Source organism: Tupaia chinensis, unplaced genomic scaffold, assembly GCF_000334495.1.
Source record: "Tupaia chinensis unplaced genomic scaffold, TupChi_1.0 Scaffold143370_1, whole genome shotgun sequence".
Taxonomy (NCBI): domain Eukaryota; kingdom Metazoa; phylum Chordata; class Mammalia; order Scandentia; family Tupaiidae; genus Tupaia; species Tupaia belangeri.
Window position 1 is genome coordinate 72,832 of NW_006203214.1, and position 17,310 is coordinate 90,141.

The window sequence follows — 17,310 nt, forward strand, 5'->3', positions numbered from 1 at the left end:
ATGAACAAGATAAAGGAGTGGCTAAAAGTCGAGAAAATACTTTACCTTAAAAAAATTTAAAGAGGAAAAATTATTTATTTTTATTTTTTTAAAGAATTATTTTATTTTACTTTATTTATAATTATTATCATTATTATTTTCCAGTTTGATCAGAGAGAGAGAGAGGAAGTGAGAAAGCAAAAGCCACCAGATCCGAGACTTGAACCGTGGTTGGGCATGTGGGAGTCCAGCGCCTTTAACCACCATGCCACTTGCCGGCCCCAAGAGGAAAAATTATTAAAAAAAAATGAGAAGACAGAGACAGAGAGAAGGCTTGAGGGGCTTTCTACCACTCGGGTTTGTGGGCTGGAGGCTGAATTATCAGTAGAAAATCTTCATTTCTCTTTTTTCCCTGAAATCGCTAGTTCACAGCAGCCATGAGGAATCTTCTGAAGGCCTGCCCCTTGCCTCTCCTGGGTGGGAAGGGGAGAGTCAGGCAATTATTGGCACTGTAATACTGGAGCTGTTATATCTGGTTGCACAGTGAGATGATTTTGTTGTGTAACTGTTCCAGCTCACAACTGTATACTGTGGAGCATTTCAATGACCTGAATATAGTCCAGGCAAACAAACCTAGACGTTTCCCAGTCCTGAATTAGGCTGCTGAACTATGAAGGTACCAAGTCTTTCAAGAACCACTCAGGTTCTCATAGTTCTCACTGATGATAGTATCAGAGGTTAAGTGCTGGTTGATGAGTTTATGGCAGCTGTTCCAGTACTCAGCTTCAAATAAATAGAGCCTTCAAGTATTTTTCAGATTCCACATGTGCTTGCACTGCTTAGGCCTCATGCATCCATTCAGTGGGAATACAAAGCTTTTGGATAGACTTCGATCTTCAGACTCCTGGCCTAAGGGACACTGAGGCAGGGTCCCTGCCCCAGCACCAGCCCCAGCACCCCCAAGCCCAGAGACCCCTATCTCTTTCAGTCAGGAACACTCTCAGCTCTTCAGCAACGCCACTTCCATCTTCAGACCCCTGGCCTAAGGGATACTGAGGCAGGGTCCCCACCCCAGCTCGAACCCCAGCACCCCCAAGCCCAGAGACCACTATCTCTGTCAGTCAGGTAGGGATTTTTTTTTCTTCTCCTCTTCTTTCATTTGTAAATTTCTCACTTCTTCTTACCACACAGGAACATCCTCAGCTCTACAGCAACCCCACTTCCATCTTCAGAACCCTGATCTGAGGGACACTGAGCCAGGGTCCACACCCCAGCTCCATCCCCAACACCCTCAAGCCCAGAGACCCCTATCTCTGTCAGCTAGGAATGTCCTCAACTCTACAGCAACCCCACGTCTATATTCAGATCCTGAGCCTAAGGGACACTGGGGCAGGGATCTGACCCCAGCTCCAGCCCTGGCACCCCCCAAGCCCATAGACCACTCTCTCTGTCAGCCAGGTAGGGATTATATTTTCCTTCTCCTCTTCTTTGATTTGTAAATTTCTCATTTTTTCTTACCACACAGGAACATGCTCAGTTCTACAGCAACCCCACTTAAATCTTCAGAACCCTGAAAACTATTCCTTTATTCTCCTTCTCACTTTCTTCCCACCAATTTGGTCCTCTCTACCTCTATCCCTGCCCTCCTGGACAGTCTAGATAGGTCTAGAATCACAGTTCTGAAATATTCTAGTATTTTAAGACTCTCTAGGATCCTCCCTTTTTCTGAACCACCTGCGAAAAAGGAGATGCTTTTCTTCTGATACCAGAATAGAATACTCCTCCTCAGACCATATTGCTAAACACAACAGAAGAGAGATTTCAGCAGTGTTCAGTCCACAGCAAAAGGGAAACACATTTGCTACTAGTCAAAGAAACAGTCTCCTAAAAGGTATTCCAAAGTGAATACATCTCCCAATGCCTAGAAGTAGAAGAAGAGCCTCTAGTCTGAATAAACCAGGAAATACATCTCCATCAAAAGAACACAGTGACTCTTCCATTTCTTGAAAAAAAAAAATAAAACAGGGTGTTACCAAAATGTCCGAGAAACTATTTAGAACATTCATGGTGGGTAAATTCTATGAGTTGGAACAGACAAGAGACAATGAACTACAGATTAGGAAGTCTTTCCACGATATGAAAGAAGAAATGGATATGCTAAGAAAAAATCATATGAAACTATGAGAAATGAAGTCTGTACTACAGGAAATCAAAAACTCTCTCTAAAGTATTAAAAGTCGATTAGACCATGCAGAAGATCAAATCCCTGACATAGAAGATAAAACTTCTGACATAGAGAAAATCAACAAAAAGATTGAGAAAATAACAACAACAACAAAAAAAAAAAAACAGGAGGATAATGTATGAGAAATACTAGATTACATTAGACACCCTAACATCCAAATAATTGGTATCCCAGAAGGTGCAGAATCTAATAAGGGCATGGAAAATCTATTCCATTAGATCCTGGGAGAAAATTCCCCCAAGTCTAGAGAGGCACTCAAACATCCAGACCCAAGAAATACAAAGGACATCAAATAGAATCAACCCAAGATCTTCCCCATGGCACATCTTAAACATACTGGCAAAGATCACACATAAAGGCAAGATACTAAAATTGGCAAGAGAGAAACAACAAGTGACTTACAAAGGTCAACACATCAGGCTAACACCAGACTTCTCAAAGGAAACAATGCAAGCAAAAAAAGAATGGGAAGACATATTGAAAAATGTTAAGAGAGAAAAAAATTTAACCAAGATTATTATATCCTGCAAGAATATCCTTCATATGGGGAAAAAAAAGATTAAAATACTATCAGACAAACAAAACCTGAAAGAATTTGTCAACATCAGACAAGCACTTCAAGAAACCTTGAAGAAAGTACTGTTGCAGGGAAAAGTAAAGAACGAACAGTCATAAACAAAGGAATAAATGGCAACTAACACAATGGCCAACTTAAACATCGAGACACGTCCGGTAACATTGAACATAACATTGAATGTTAATAGATTAAATTCTCCAATCAAGACACACGAATAGCTGAATGGATTAAAAAACAAAAATCCTCAATCTGTTGCCTACAGGAAACCCATTTCATGGATAAAGACAAATAGACTGAAAGTGAAGGGTTGGAAAAAGTTTTTCCAAGCAAATGGGAACCAAAAAATAACTGGAGTCGCGATGCTAAATTCAGACAAAATAGGCTTTAAAACAAGAACTGTTCAAAGAGACAAAGAAGGCCACTATATTATAGTAAAAGGGTCAATCAATCTAGAAGATATAAGCCTTATAAATATCTATGCTCCCAACACAGGAGCACCCAAATATGTGAAGGAAAGACTGTAAGATCTAAAAGGGGAGATAGACTGCAACACACTAATTGTTGGAGACCTCAAAACTGCACTATCCCCTCTGAACTGATCGTCTATACTAACAATAGGTAAAGAGATAAAGGATCTAAATGACATCATGAAACAAATTGATTTAACAGACATCTATAGAACTTTCTATCCAAAAACCACGAGATACACTTTTTTGTCAACCCCACATGGAATGTCCTCAAAGACTGACCACGACATAGGGCACAAAGCAAGCTGCTACAGATTCAAAGGCATAGAAACTATATCCAGCATCTTCTACAACCATGATGGAATGAAACTTGAGTTTAATTTCAAGAGAAAACCTCAAAAATATACAAATAAATGGAAACTAAATAACCTACTCCTGAATGACTCCACAACTACTGAAGAAATAAAGATTGAAATCAAAAGATTCACAAAAGCCAATGACAATGAGGACACGAGTTTCCATAATCTTTGGGACACTGCTACAGCAGGCATAAGAGGGAAGTTCATAGCAATTAGTGCACATAAGAGGAAGATGAGAAGAAGGAAAATGGATCACCTAACATCATGCCTCAGAGAATTGGAAAAGCAACAGCAAAAAGATCCAAAAATCTCCAGGAGAAAGGAAATAATAAAGATACAAACAGAAATAAATGAAATAGAAAATAAACAAACTATACACAAAATAAATGAAAGTAAAAGCTGGTTCTTGTAAAAGATAAACAAAATTGATACACCACTAGTGAGACTTATTAAGAAGAAGAGAGAGAAAGGAACCTGGTGAATCAAATCTGCAATGAAGCAGGCAAAATAACAATAGACATAGTAGAAATATAAAACATTATTAGAGGATACTATGAACATCTATATGCCAAGAAACAAGACAATCTGGATGATATGGACAAATTCCTGGCCTCATATCATCTACCAAGATTGAGTCAGGAGGATATAGAAAGTCAGAATAGGCCCATAACAAGCCAGGAGATTGAATCAGTAATAATTCAACAAGGCACTAGCAAATTAAATCCAACAACTTACAAAAAAGATTATACATCACGATCAGGTAGGCTTTATTACAGAAATGCAAGTTTGTTTCAACATATGCAAAACCATAAATGTAATACACCATGTTAACAGGAAGAAAGATAACAACCATATCGTCATATCAACTGATGCAAAAGAAGTATTTGATAAGATACAACATCCCTTCATGATCAAGACTCTCAGCAAAAGTGGCATAGAAGGGTCATTTCTCAATACAATAAACGCTATCAATGAAAAACCCATAGCTAACATAATACTGAATGGAGAAAAGCTGAAAGCTTTTCCAATAAAAATGGGTACAAGACAAGGATGCCCACTCTCTCCACTCCTTTTCAATATGGTACTGGAGGTCTTTGTCAACACAATCAGAAAAAAGAAAAAAAATAAAAGGCATTTAGATAGGAAAAGAAGAGGTTAAACTCTCTATTCTCAGATGATATGATTGTATACATAAAAAACTCAATGGTTTCCATGAAAAAATTTCTGGAATTAATACATGAATGCAGTAAAGTGGCAGGATAAAAAATCAACATACAGAAATGTATAGCATTTCTATATACAAAAAGCAGGCAGACTGAGGTAGAACTGAAAAAATTAATTCCATTTACCATAACCACAAAAAGTATAAGATAACTAGGAATAAATCTAACCAAAGAAGTTAAGTAACTCCTCAAGGCAAACTACGAGAAGCTAAAAAGAGAAATTGAAAATGACACAAAAAAGTGGAAGGACATCCCATGTTCCTGGATTGGAAAAATTAATATAATCAAAATGGGGGACCAGCAGTTAGCATAATGGCTATGGTGCTGGACTCATTCTACCTAAGTTAATCTACATATTTAATGCAATGCCAATTAAAGTACCAGACACATTCTTCACAGATTTACAAATGACAATCATAAAGTTTATCTGGAATCATAAAAGACCCCGTATTGCCACAGCAATTCTGCACAAGAAGAGTGGAGTGGGTGGCATCTCACTCCCTAATCAAAAATATACTACAAAGCTGTGGTAATCAAAACGGCATCGTACAGGCAAAAAAACAGACATGTGGACCAACGGTACAGAATAGAGTCGCCAGAAATAAATTCCCAAACATACAGTCAACTGATTTTTGACAAGGGGTATGAGTCATTCCAGTGGGAAATGAAAGCCTCTTCAACAAATGGTGCTGGAAAACTGCATTTCCACATGCAGAAAGGTGAATCTGAACCCCTACCTCTCACCTTTGACAAAAATCAAGTCAAGGTGGATCAAAGATCTAAATCTAAGAACTCAAACTATAAAACTGCTCCTGGAAAACACTGAGGAAATGCTGGGAGACATTGGCGTAGGGAGTAAAGAAAGACTTCTCAAATAAGACCCCCAAAGCACAGTCAATAATTTCCAAAATAGACAAGTGGGATTACATCAGACTAAGAAGTTTCTGCATGGCAAAAGACAAAGTAAGTAGTGTGAATTGACAGCCCTCGGAATGGAAAAATATTTTTGTAAACTATGTATCAGATAAGAGACTGATAACCAGAATTCAGAAGGAATTCAAGCAGCTGTTACAAAAATAGATGGTCAATCCTATTAAAAGATGGGAGAATGAGTTGAAAAAACCACTCTGTTAAGATGACAGGAATAGCTAAAAGGTATATGATAAAATGATCAACATCCCTCATTGTAAGGGAAATGCAGATCAAAACAACAATGAGCTGCCACCTAACCCCAGTCAAAATGACTAAGATTTAAAAAGCAAAAAACTATATGTGCTGGCAGGAGTGTGGTGAAAGGGGAATCCTTACACTGCCGGTGGGAATGTAAGTTGTTCCAGCCACTGTGGAGAACAATTTGGAGATTTCTCAAAAATCTACACATAGAATAACCATATGATACAGCAATCCCACTCCTTGGTATCTACCCAAAGGACAGAAGAATACTTAATTGGAAAAGTGCTTGCACATTGATGTTTATTGTGGCACTATTCACAATTGCTAAGACATGTAACCAACCCAAATGCCCACAAACAGATGTATGGATAGAAAAACTGTGGCACATATACTCTATGGAATAGTATTCAGGAAAAAAAAAAAAAACCTGGTTTTTGACTGGAAGTAGAAGAATATGGAAGATTTACTGCTGAGTGAAACAAGCCAGGCTAGGAAAGAGAGACATTGTATGTCCCCACTTAATATATACTGAGTGTCCACACTCTATGACTGAAACTGATTGACTAAAGGATACAGAAACACAGCATATGGATGTAAATACCAGGTATAGTGTGTGTGAAAGAGTAGGGTCTGAGGAAGGACATGTAGAAGAAAAATAGAGCAGCAATCCATTAATGGGACAAATAAATGTGGTATTATCTGTTAAATATATTTTATAGTTTTAAGAACTGACCTAGGGAGAGATGGTCACCTGTTGAAATATTCATTTTGTAAGCTCATTAATGGGATTTAACATATAAAAGAAAATGAAATTTTAAAATGTGAAAACAAAAACAAAAACAAAAACAAAACAAAGCAAAATCTCCTTAACCCATGATTCTGTGCCCTCTTGCTGGCAGTGCCAGGTAAGCAGTTTCCAAACAGCCTTCTGACATGCTTGAGTTGTCAATGTGTAGGAAGACAAAGCTGGCTCATTCCCAGAGCCCCTCACATTTCTGTTGGCCAGTATAACTGGCCTGCAGCACACCCTCACATTCCTCTAAGAAATGGGTTTAGTTAAGAGTCCACAGTACCTCCCACAAGTGCCAGTTTATGGTAGTCCAAAGAATCTTCTGTTATGCCTTTAAGTGCCAGCAGCTGGTTGAGATTATCATGTCTGTCACTGTAGAGTTTCAGAGGGTTAACACAGATGTCTCAAAGCTGTCTATTTGTCTTGATCATCTTCTACCACACAGCCAGAACCCTCCAGGTATGAAAGAAGTGGGGAGCAGACATATCTCTCACTCTTGTAAGTATTCTGAAATGCTTCATACATGGTGAGTGCCCCAGAGATAGAGGCTGTCAGTGGCAGCAAATACCAAAGATGAACATATAGGGAGAATTTATGATCCAGCTGGGGGCATGCATTGATTTACTTCTGCTCTAAAAGTGGCTAAACTAGTTTTCCAGTCAAGAGGGCAAAGATGTGTAGTCTCAAATCCTGTATGAAGGAGTCAGCCTGGAGCTGATGCCAATCTTTTAGCTACATGGTGATCAGCTCCCTGCTTAACATTAGCTGCGATAAAAGAAGGGCAAAATGATGATCACATAACTGCTGGGTCAGAGAGCAGGCCTCACTGATCCTATCTATGAGGTAGATAAAGGCAGCCTCACATGTCTGTCTTTTTGGGTTAAGGAGACTTTCTCTTCAATCTGAGGTGAAGCAGTATGAAATAGTCAACAATATAAAGCTCTTCACTGTTCCATAATCTGAATATATTCACTGGGCACATCTAGCTGGCTGTCAAGCTTCTTTAGGTGGCTGTCAGGACCATGAAGTTAACACAGGCTGAGTATAAAGGAGCTGCCCCTCATGCCTAAAAGCAAGGACTGGGCTGAGGAGAACTGTTAGCAAGGTCAACAGTTTACAAGTTCCTCATAAACGAGGTCCTCCACTGTGTTGCTGTACTGGCCTGCACTCAATTTCTCTGCCATGGGCCTTATTGCCATACCCCGGTACCCCATAAAGGCAAAAAAATAACCCCCCTAGCCTCACTATAACTTTTACAATAATCCTGAAGGAATGCAGATCCACTAAGGCGGTGGCTGTGAACAGGAATTACTCCCATTAGACTTACCCCACCCTCCTGAAAATGTCAATAAAGAATGCTGCATTCACTTCTCCTACTGGGGATTACATAGATAAGCATTAGAAAGGTTTAGGTTAAAGCTACTAAATTGGTGAACCAATCTCAGGGGCTCAGGGACTCATCCATGAGGTGCTGATACCCCAAACAAAGATCATGAGCTACCTTTGATCTCAGGACAAGGGAAGATTGCCATTCCCCAAGCCACAGCCACTGTATAGAACAGTACATAGAGAGTCCCAAGTACACAGTAACTTTTAGGTCAGTCATTAAGCTGCTCACAAGACTACATTCCTTTCCCATGTAGACATTAGATTCACCCTCTTAGCTATGGATTACCCCAGAAATAATATAGGTTTTCCACTTTAGTATATATTAACCTTGTCTTTACTTAACCAGACAGGATTTCTATCTAGGCCTTTGTAACCGGCAATCTGCTGCCACCCTAGCCTGAGGCTGAAGTTCTCAAGCTGGCCCGGGACTCAAATTCTCAAGCCAATCTGGGACTGAAGTTATCAAGCTGGCCTGGGACTGAGGTTATTAAGATTCCTGGGAGCCCTCTGATTCCAGTAATCAAGATCTAAGGAGAAAATGTACCAGACAAATGGACTTCCTCGTTCTAAGGATTATGACTGTTTATACCTAAACAAAACAGACCTCATGTTTTATGATGATTGTTCCTATGCTTTGAATGCTTTACCTTTTTGAGTAAAATCTTTTACTTACTTCCCACCATCCATCCTACTCCTGTAAAACTCCTTCAATAATAAATACATATGTCTCCTAGCCATCAGGGCTGCAGTCTTGAGCTTGCTCTGGCTGTAGTTGGCTGAGAACATGCTAAAGGGCATTGAGGTTTCAGCTTGATTTTTGTTCACTCGTGTCGCCTCTCTGTGTACCCACCCCAGCTGGAGCAGGGCTTCCAACAGGTGGCCCCACAGGGCTTCAAGTAATGTCCATGTCAGGTTCCAATGCTTAACAATTTGGGCTTACAATTCATCTCCTGATGCCTCCTTGACCCAATCTGCAGTCATGAATGACAATAACTCCCAGATTGGAAACTATGGGAGCACACAGTTCATCCACATGGACAATGCTGTTTTTTTTTTTTTATCATTAATATTTATTTTAGAAATAGTACAGCAGCCACAACATTAGGCTGATGGAAACACTGTTTGAGTCTGCCTAAAGCTAACAACTGAATGTGATAGTTTTTAAAATGTATATAGAAACATCCAAGAAATACCCAGTCCCATAAAATTTACTTGATCCACATTTAAGATATCTCATGAAATAAACTAAGTGTATTACTATTTCAAATAGTAAAGAAAATAGCATATATTTTCTTTTTATTCTAGCCTTTAACACTTAGGAGACATTCAGTAAATATTATATCCGAGTTCATCTGAGTAGCTATTTCAATCCCAGAGGCATAGAGAAGATGGGTAGCAAACAATTAGTTGACATGTTGGTTGACCTTTTTTAAAAAAAGACAGCTCTCACTATGGCAAACATTTTATATGTTAGGCAACCTTAGGTGTTTTAGTCATCCAAAATATTATGAGAAAAATGTGTCAAATTCTAAAACATACAGCTGTTCTTGTACAATGAAATTGAAATTAGTGGCAGAGCAAGAGAAAAATGATAAAAACAAAACAATGATAGAAGTCCCATCACTGCAAAAATAAATTTCATAATGTAAGATCAAATAACAGACATGTTAGTAATTCAATGACATTTAAAAAGCTAGAAAAGAAAATCTGAAAGAAAACCTTACCTAAGAAAATGTGAGGAAAAGGAAACAGTGATTACTAATTGAACAAAACTGAGCCAATGACTTTTTTTTTCTATTTGCCAGAGGGTGTGTGCACTCACCAGAGGGACATAGAGAAATAGAGATTGAGAGAGTATCCCCAGTAGAGTGTGATCACACTTCAATCTCTTCTCCATTTCTCCATTCCATAAGGATTTGGGGCACAAACACATGCCCAGGATGTTTCTCAAGCCACCAAGATCAGGATTCAAAGCACAGTCAGCCACATAGCATCTAATTCCCTTAACCAGTAGGCCAGCACATAGCCTATTATTATTTTTTATTCTAACATTATTATTATTATTATTTATACATTCAATTGCTAAACATCATTAGATTGTAAATAAATTTTACCCAGAATGATACACATCTCAGTTCAGTTGAGAATACTATACACATCCTCATCAACAGATAACAAACTATGTCTACACCCCACAAATATCTCTCCATTTTCCCCCCTACTTTCCATTCCTGAACTCTTCCTCTCCCACACTCTCCTTCCACTTTGTCTCTAGTGTCCATAACAATTTTTAGTGTTTTTATGTCCTCCAGTCTTTCGGTATCTAGCATAGAGTGCAGACAGTCTGTATATGTTAAGTGGAGACATACAATATCTCTTGCTCATAGCCTGACTTGCTTCAATCAGCAACAAATCTTCCATATTTATCCTCTTTCTATCAAATTTCAGGGCCCATTGTTTTTTTATGGCTGAATAATATTCCATGGAGTATATGTATCACACTTTTTCAACCAATTCATCCATTTGTGGACATTAGGGTTGGTTCCATGTCTTAGCAATTGTAAGTAGTGCTGCAATAAATATAGTTGTGCAAGCGTTTTTCTGACTGAGCATTCTCCTGTCCTTTGGGTGGATACCCTGGAGTGGAATTGCTAGATCATATGGTAGTTCTATTTGAAGATTTTTGAGGAACATCCATATTGTTCTCCACTGTACCTGGACCTATTTACATTCCAACCAACAATGTAGGAGTGTTCCCATTCACCACATCCCCATCAACATTTATCATTTTTGTTTTTTTAAACTTCACCATTCTGACTGGGGTTAGATGGTATCTCACTGTGGTTTTGATCTGCATCTCCCTTATGATGAGGGATATTGAGTATTTTTTCATATGCTTTTTGGCTGTTCGTATGTCTTCCTTAGAAAGTTGTTTATTCAGCTCATCTTCTCATCTTTTAATTGGGTTGAACATTTTCTTCTGGGTAAGCTGATTGAATTCTCTGTGTATTCTGGTTATCGGTCCCTTATCTGAGGTACAGTTAACAAAAATTTTCTCCCATTCCAAGGGTTGTTGATTCACACTAATTATGGTGTCCTCTGCTGTGCAGAAACTTCTTAATCTGATGTAATCCCACCTGCCTATTTTGGGGACTATTGCTTGTGCTTTGAGGGTCTTTATTAAGAAGTGTTTGCCTACCCCGATGTCTCCCAGAGTTTCTCCAGTGTTTTCCACCAGTAGTTTTATAGTTTCCCATCTTAGGTTTAGATCTTTGATCCACTTTGAGTAGATTTTTGTTGATGGTAACAGATAGGGGTTCAAATTCATCTTTCTGCAGGTGGATACCCAGTTTTTTCAGTACCATTTGCTAAAGAGTTTTGCCTTTTCCCTCTGGATTGACTGGTGCCTTTCATCAAAGATCAGTTAGCTGTATATCTGGGATTTATTTCTGGGATCTCTCCTCTGTTACATTGGTCCTCATGTATGTTTTTGTTCCAATACCATGCTGTTTTGATTATCGCAACTTTGTAATATATTTGCACATCAGGAAGTGAGATGCTATCCACTCCACTCTTCTTGCGCAGGATGGCTTTGGCAATACAGGATCTTTTATGATTCCAGACAGATTCTATGATTGTCTTTTATAGGTCGGTAAAGAATGTCTCTTGTAATTTTATAGATGATGTTGTGTTTTAATTTGAGTTCCAAGAATGTCTGGCATAACTAAAGGTCTTCATCTGTCATCCTTTGTCTCAAACTGAGCTTTTCCAAATGAACTTTTTTTCTTTTGAGAGGTTTTTGCTATAGGGCACGTGTGCTCACCAGACAGACAGAGAAAGACAGAGAGATAGAAAGCGAGAAATCACCCCCCAGGGGGGATGGTCATGCCACAATTCCTTCTCCTCCCTTCGCCTCCCTTCTTCTCCATTCTCCTCTTGGGATCTTGGGCACGCACGCAGATGTGCCCGGCGTGAGTTTTAAGCCACCGGGTCTGGGACGCAAACCGTGGTTGAGTACGTGGGAGTCCAGCAACATAGCCATTACGCTAACTGCTGGTTCCCCAAATGAACTTTGAATGGAGACTCAAGGATTTAACAGGTACTTGATTGAACAGTAATCCATATTCCATAGTATCAGCAATATGATGATTTTCCAGTTGATGAGATATACTCAACTGTTCTCCACTCTTAACAAAAGGCCAGTTGGGGCCCCAACCAAATTGAAATGAGCGTCCCATAAATAAGGTCACTTTCAAGAGTTTCCCCTTGTGATACGTGACAGACTTCTCAAGAGGAACTAGACCTGGTTGCCTGCATGTACCTACTGTTTTTTAACTGAACCTCTGGGTCAGGACTGGTCAATATAAATACAGTGGTTAGTGGTGAAGAAACAAACCAAGGGGTTGGGGATGAGATAGTTATTAAACACAGCACTCTGAGAGTGCAACATTCTTGCAGAGGCACTTGGTGAAAGAAAAGCTCCACCTGAAAAGTTTGATTGTACATTAGTAACCAGCCAACTAGTGAATGGGAGTTTGATGAGTGGAATACTGAAATGAAGAGTCTGGGTGGACAGATTTCTTGGTAAATATCTGCTTTGGAAGGAAGGCAAGTGAAGTGTTGATCCAGCATCATATCTATATCTTCCTCATCAGCAAGCAAGATGCTTTCATGATCTGTAAGACATGCGCATTAATTCCCAGTGAAGCTGCACAGTGTGTTGAGGCAGACACAGGTTCCTGATCTTCAGGCATGCTCTCTTCTAACACGAAATTCAAAACTGGCTCCTGTGTGAGATCTATCATGTCACTGTCCAGTTCTACAACCCTCCTTAACTACTCCATCTCTGGGCTCTGGCTCTGGGGTGGAGGTGCAGGTTTGCCATTAAGAACCATCTAAAAAGGGGCAGCCTGACCTGCAGGAGGCAAAGGAGCAGTCTTCAACTTCTTTGTACTAGTTTTGTATAGATGTTATTTGTACTCTTTATCAGAATCCTGAGGACCATACATAGAGATCTTAAACACCAAAGAACCAGTTTCAGGCCAGTACTCTTTGAATTGAGCTCCTTGTTTCCTTGAAACTACTTTCAATCTCCCTTCATAGTTGATGTTGGCAGGTAGATCTGGGCTTTTTATTAAACAACGAGATGTCTTATCTGTTGACCAAACTCCATCCAATGAAACTTCAGCCTTTCTATTTAGCTCTTCACTCATAGTTGGTTTTTGGTTATCATCTAAGTAGACAACCACTTCTTTCCTTCAGATATGCACAATGTCATCAAATTAAAATTTGTCAAATTCACATCTCATTCAAAATAGATTGAACCATAACCTTTATGACCAATGGTTAAATCAGAGAAAATGCATTCTCCTATCTCATTGTAATTTTAGCAAGTTCATCCACAGATGTAATAGTACAGTAACGAACCTTAGTGAGAACAATGCCTACTGATGTATATGATAAGCATTATTTTCTATTTCTTCTCAGTCATCCTGTAGAGAATCATCATGGAAAGAGGTTTCTTCACTGCTTTCTTCCAGTCCACTTCGCAAAGCAACACACGTTTAAAGCAACAATGGTATCATCCACACTGTTGATGCTGTTGTGTTTATTCCCAGCACTCTCTGGGGTTTGAAGAATGGGTTTGGCAATATGGTTAGTATAAAAACCTAACAAAGAGGGAACCAGCAGTTAGCATAAGGGCTATGTCGCTGGACTCCCACGTAGTCGACCGCAGTTCGCGTCCTGGACCCGGTGGCTTAAAACTCATGCCGGGCGTGTGTGCGTACGTGCCCAAGATCCCGAGAGGAGAATGGAGGTGAAGGGATTGCGGCGTGACCATCCCCCCTGGGGGGTGATTTCTCGCTTCCTGTCTCTATGTCTCTCTCTGTCTGTCTGGCAAGCACACGTGCCCTATAGCAAAAATATCTCCAAAAAAAAAAAAAAAAAACTAACAAAGAGAGTCATCATCTCCATCTTTCTGATGGTTCTCATAAACAGGTTTAATCAGTAAACTGAATCTCTTTCCATTTTCTGCATATTCAGATGGTGAAGCTAGATCTTCTAAATCACAATTAATAGGAGAAAAGAGATGGCTATTCTTAAGGATCTTCAAAAACCAACTTCTTGGTGCTCTTTTTAAGTATAAAAGCTCCATTGGATAGGGAAGGTTAATCATCATCAAACCCATTTTAGAGATGTGACTTAGCTGTGCCTGTGGTTTGTAAAGCCTTTGACCAGACTCTGGTGGCAGGATGAGGTGTCAATTTATGATGAGTAGTTGTAGTAAGAACCTTCTGGGCTGCTGGATTTGTTGTTTCTATCTCTCTTCTTTCTTCTTAGGTTCTGAGTTGGTATTCTAAAAGAGAGCAGAGTCTCCAAAATGTGAATATGTTAGACTATCGATATGCTGGGCAGCAGAAGCATTTGTATCTGTCTATGCTACTAGGGTCTGGAGGGCTCCAAAGCCCAACGTGGTCATCACGGTATTAAATCAAGGGATCCCAGAGGCTCCTATATCAAGAGGCTCTCTGATATTAGGTTGGTTGTTGCCAAAAAAGATGTCAGTCCAGCACTAAGAGCTGTTCCAAATCCTGTGCTAAGTCTAGTTCCTAGAGTACCAGGTGCTGATTTACTTCCAAAAATACTATTTCCACTGACATTTGTGTCAAAACCAAATGAAGGACCATTGGTTGTGCTGGTTCCAAATGTAGTAAGCTTGTTATTGCCAAACAGGTTTGAACTGACAGCACCAAATCCTGTATTGGTTTACCTGAAGAGATCTGTTCCCATTCCAAATGCTGTCCAAGTGCTAGTGCTTGTGGCTGTCCCCAAAAGACCTCCAGGCTGTGAGGCTTAGGTTACTCCAAATATACCCATGGTGTTAGTGCTTGTCTGTTCCAGGGTGCTGGTATTGCCAAATTTCTGAGTGGTTGTAGTATGGTCAAATGGTTTGTTGAAAAGGCTGGTAGTGTGCTGATTCTGTTGGTCAAAGAGAACTAGCTCCAAAAGCAGTCTTGTTCTGGCAATATGCAAAGCCTAAATTAGTCGTGGGAGAACTGAAGAGACCTGTTGCACTGGAGGTGGCTTGAGAAGACCCAAACAAGCAAATCACTGTACTTGCTCCCACTTGGTTCTATGGACCTTTCCAGTTAGCCTGATAATCTTCTAAGGGAAGTTTCTCCAGTGACTTGCATTTATATTCTTTCATAGCAGTAATACATTGGTGCTCGCTAATAATGTTAGTACTAACTCCAGCTTTGATCATAGTATTGGTACCAGTTGGAGGGTTAAATTTAATAATAGTCCCAGTAGGAGCAGTAATAAAAATATTTGGCCCAAAGAGAGAAACAGATGTGCTACCAAAAGGATTAGAAATGGTATTTGTAGTTCTGAATAGTCCCCGACTGCTGGTACTTGTTCCATAATTCCCAGTTGGTTTATTTTGAGCAAAGGGATTGTTTTGGGATGAGAAAAGACTGGTGCCTGAGCAGTTCCAAATGAGTTATTTGATGTCTCTGTTGATGTACCAAACTCAAAGCCAGTGCTCGTGGAGGTGACTGGTTGGCTAAATGAACTGGCACCAAATAATCCTCCTGGTTTGATCTATAAATTTCCAAACAGGGCTCAGTATTATTGCTAGAACCAAATGCAAATGTTTCAAATGCCCCTGTACTAGTAGTGCCAAAGCCAGTATTCTGGCCAAATGTTTAAGTTGTGCCAAAGCCACCTGTGCCACCTACAAAGGGTGTTCCAAATGATTTATTAAAAATTTTCATAATGAGTCTTTGCTTCAGAGAGCTAGTTTTTGTTTTAATGTCTCCACTATACTTCTCTTCTGCTCTTATGCTTACTAGTTTTCAGTTTTTGCTTTTTCATCACGGTGGAGCAGGGGAAGTTCCAGGAGGGCAGTAGGGCAGGAGAAGTGTCAGAAGTGAGGGCCTAGGTCAACTCCCACACCTGATGCTCATAGAACAGCATGCAACCACCACGAAACCTTTCTGTCACCATCATAGCCACTGACTACAGCTTCAGGCCCAGAGTGCTGGATTGCACTTAAGTATGTATTTTACTGTCAAATATGGTCATTAGGGAACAACAGAAATTCTATGCTCCCAGGAACCAGCAGTTGGCATAGTGGCTATGTTGTTGGACTCCCATGTAGTCGACTGCAGTTAGAGTTCTAGATTTGGTGGCTTAAACTCACACTGGGCATGTGTGCATGCATGCCCGAGATCTTGAGAGGAGAATGGAGAAAAAGGGATTGTGGTATGGCCATCCTCCCTGGGGGGTGATTTCTCACTTTCTGTCTCTCTGTCTTTCTGGTGAGCACATGCACCCTATAGCAAAAACCTCTCTAAAACAAACAAACAAAAACTGAAGTCAACACATCCATCTCCACACAAATACAATCTTCCTCACTACAACTGTATTTTAAGAGTGTCGGATGCTCATTATATGATTTTAGACAAATAACTTACTAAGAACCTCAGTTTCCTCATCCATAAAAATAAGGCTAATAATTGTGTAAAATATCATTAAGAGGAGAAGTGATACTCTAAGTGACATTGCCTTGCATTATATCTGATATAATACTTAACATCTAAAATGCAAAAGATTTATGTAAAGGACAAAGTGACCTTGACAGGCTACAATAATAAACTGAAAATGATAGGAAGAAGCAAATTTTTCTAAGGCTACTAATTACCACAAACATGTAGCTTAAAACAACAAATACGTACTGTCTTACTGTTCTGGAGGTCAGAAATTAAAAGTCAATTTCACTTGACTCTCTCTATTTGCAGATGACATGATTGTAAACATAGAAGACCCAATGGTTTCTATTAAAAAAATTCTGAAAGTAATACAAGAATACAGTAAAGTTGCAGGATATGAAATTAATATCCAGAAATCTAGAGCATTTCTGTATACAAACAATAGGCAGACTGAGATAGAAATGAAAAAAGTTGTTCCATTTACTATAGCCACATAAAAGTATGAGATACTTAGGGATAAATCTAACTGAAGAAGTTAAAGACCTCCACAAGGAAAACTATGAGAAGATTAAAAAAAAGAAATTGAAAATGACACAAAAAAGTGGAAGGACAT

General features: G+C 39.4%; 1 pseudogene; it reads right to left on the bottom strand.

Moving 5' to 3' along the window:
• The window catches only part of LOC102477419 (nuclear pore complex protein Nup98-Nup96-like), a 19,299-nt pseudogene extending 3,319 nt beyond the window's left edge, over positions 1–15,980 (bottom strand).
• Positions 15,981–17,310: the final 1,330 nt, after the last annotated feature.